The following is a 2925-nucleotide window of genomic DNA, read 5'->3' as shown; positions in this document are numbered from 1 at the left end:
CCTTGCTCTCCTCGGGGCCGGAGCGATGTACAGGGGGTGAGACGGTCTCGGAGTCCGGAGCTGGCGGGCTTGCGATTGCACTTCCGGGTGTGATGGCCCCGCCCTCGAGAAAGAGCCTGAAACGTTGCGGTGGATGAATGTGAGCGCTTGTCAGGCTGCGTCCTTGGTTTTTGGGGTTTGATGGGAGTTGAGTTCTCACCGGGCGTCTGTTCCCTGCGAGGCTCCCGGGAGGAAGGGAAGGGGTGGAAGGAAGTTGGAGGGAAAGCGGAGAGGACGGGGCACGGCTGGGGCTGGTCATTCCGGAGATCTTAGTCCTCCAGTGGCCGCATCACCCTGGGGGTCCCCGGCCGAGGAGTTGATCGTTCGGGGGAATGAGAGATGCCGATGCGCTGGAGCGGGGTCCAGGGCCAGGTGTCAGGGTCGTGCCCACCCAGCCGGTCTCTCCCCGGAGGTGTGGTTTCTCCCCTGGAAAGGGAAGTAGGAATGGTGGGACCCTTTGGCTGCTGGCTCGGAGGACTGGATGCACATGTCATGCAGTCATGAAGACTGCTGTTGGCCGGTTATTCCTGTTCTCCTTGAGCTGTAAATTCACGCCTACATTTCCCTCCGTTGGGTTCGCTGCCTCCGCGTGCGTGTGCATCGCACACATTCCCGGAGCTTAGGCGGGACCTTGGAGCCAAGCCCGAGAGCGCGCCACGTACTGTGTATTGTCATCCTCAAGACATGTCTTTCCGAAACCCGGGAACAGGTGTAAAGGAGCGAAGTTACTTGCCTAGACGCAGAGCCAATCCAAGGTAGATTTAAAGTTAACGTTTTGTTTTAAGTAACTTTTCTAGAGTTTACGAAGGTGTTGGACTTTGGCCCCGGGGACCATGCAGTGCACTCAGTGCACAGGCGGGCCTTCTGCATTTGAAAGTGCTTATCAAAGAGTGAAAAAAGCACAGGCAGGGAATTCAGACTCTCAGCCTCACGGTAAAGGGCAGTGATAGGAATGGGTGGCGGTTAAAGGTGATGGGGAAGTCTTGGAGCTGGTAGCATTCCTTCAGCGTGGCTGGTGAAAATGTGACATTCGTTTGTTCTGTGTGTTTCTCTGGAACCCGTAGGGTGATAGCTATGAATAGGTTAAAGAATGAGAACTTGAGAACACGTGGCTCTGCTTTTCTTTCTAGGTACTTTGAATGGAGGAATAAACAAATCATTGTTTACTGTTCCTATCTAATCCTCTTTTTTTTTTTAATTCTCACCCAAGGACATCTTCATTGATTTTTTTTTTTAGAGAGAGGGGAAGGAAGAGAGGGAGAAACATCAATCATTTGCCTCCCAAACATGCCCATGGGAACTAAACCTGAAACCTAGGTATGTGCCTTGATGTGGAATCAAACCCGAGACCTTTTGGTGTGCGGGAACGCTCCAACCAGCTGAGCCACACTGGCCAGGGCTGTCATCTAATCCTTATGTCATAGAATTATTTCATATTGAATTGCTGATTCCTTGACTTTCAGTCTGTTCTCTTGATTTCCATTTGTAGACTCTAACTCTTTCACACAGCCTTAAAGCTTCTGCTCTTTATCTTTTCTGAATTTTAAGTTCCTGAATGTTTCTCTTTCCTTTACCTGCTGGGCAGTCTTCAGCTTCCCAAACTTTGTGTGACCTGCCATTTCAGTGGTGTAAACCCTGAAGCCAGATACTTCAGCTCTTGAATTGGTACCTTTTTACAGTAGTAACCACAGTGGTTGTCTCTTGGTGAATGCTGCAGTCACAGACAGAATCAGAAGGCTGCTCTGTTTTCTGTGGCCATAGTTGCGGGCAGTAAAAAGGAGACAGTCTTCTGAAGCTGATGTCACGTCACTCAGGGACTAAGCGCTGGTGGTTTGTAGATGGGGTGGAAAGCACAGTTGTAATGAGGCGCTACAGTTGTTGTAATAGTGATGGTAATTGAGGTACTCTTCTCCCTGTGCCTAACTGTACACAGCATATAGTAGATGTGCAGGAAATATTTGGTAGTTGAATGAGTGAATGGAAAACAGTATGAAGAAAGGGAAAAATTCTAATGCATATACTAAATTGTTTCATTCCTCTTTCTATGTTAAAAAAAAAAGCCAAAAAAATATGTTTCAGATTCCTGTTGAAAATATGTGGTTGAGGTGGGTTCTGTAAAGGGTGTTACTTGCTGGAGCTGCTCTGAGATCAGATTGTGTGATTATGTGATGTTATAGCCACCTGTAGCCTGGGAGCAGCCTGTGGTGCTCCGGGAGGTGAAGCTTCACAGATTTTACTTCAGCCTTCTCCACCTAGGCCCGTGGTCGGCAAACTGCGGCTCGCGAGCCACATGCGGCTCTTTGGCCCCTTGAGTGTGGCTCTTCCTAAGCCTTAGGAGTACCCTAATTAAGTTAATAACAATGTACCTACCTATATAGCTTAAGTTTAAAAAATTTGGCTCTCAAAAGAAATTTCAGTCATTGTACTGTTGATATTTGGCTCTGTTGACTAATGAGTTTGCCGACCACTGGCCTAGGCTAACTGAGAAGTTAGATTGGTAGTCAGTATTTTTGCAATAATAGACCTGTAGCTCTTGGTGATTGCCAGTAACATTGACTGCGACTGTCCATCATCTTGTCCCTTATATTGGGGGTGGGAGAGGAGACTTAACCCTCTCTGAAGTGCTTCTCCAGCTGCTCTTCATGCTACACCTCTCTTGTCCTTCCTTGAACTGCCCGTGTTACTCCCAAGAACAAGGAATTCATTAGCACAGACCTGGGGTATGGAACAGGAGACCTTACTTTGCAACTAAATCTAGCTTCTGCCCAACTTATAATGTCAATATGATTGCTAGAGGAGTGTAGGAGAGAATATAATGCAAAGCTCTAACAACGATTTTATCTTTCTTACCCAAAAGTAAAAGAGGAGAGGCCTGGCTCTGGACCT

General features: G+C 47.9%; 1 protein-coding gene across 2 annotated transcripts in view; it reads left to right on the top strand.

The window, feature by feature from the left end:
- Nucleotides 1–28: 28 nt before the first annotated feature.
- Nucleotides 29–2925, top strand: part of FAM20B (family with sequence similarity 20, member B) — a 39989-nt gene continuing 37092 nt past the window's right edge. For both annotated transcript variants that reach the window (XM_005880256.2, XM_014528340.1), the window contains exon 1: nt 29–794. The gene's annotated coding sequence lies outside the window, so the exon portion shown is untranslated. The remainder of the gene's footprint in view (nt 795–2925) is intronic.

This window comes from Myotis brandtii, unplaced genomic scaffold (assembly GCF_000412655.1).
Source record: "Myotis brandtii unplaced genomic scaffold, ASM41265v1 scaffold630, whole genome shotgun sequence".
In the NCBI taxonomy this organism is placed as follows: domain Eukaryota; kingdom Metazoa; phylum Chordata; class Mammalia; order Chiroptera; family Vespertilionidae; genus Myotis; species Myotis brandtii.
The sequence above is the reverse complement of the archived record's forward strand: the minus strand, read 5'-3'. Positions and strand labels throughout refer to the sequence as shown.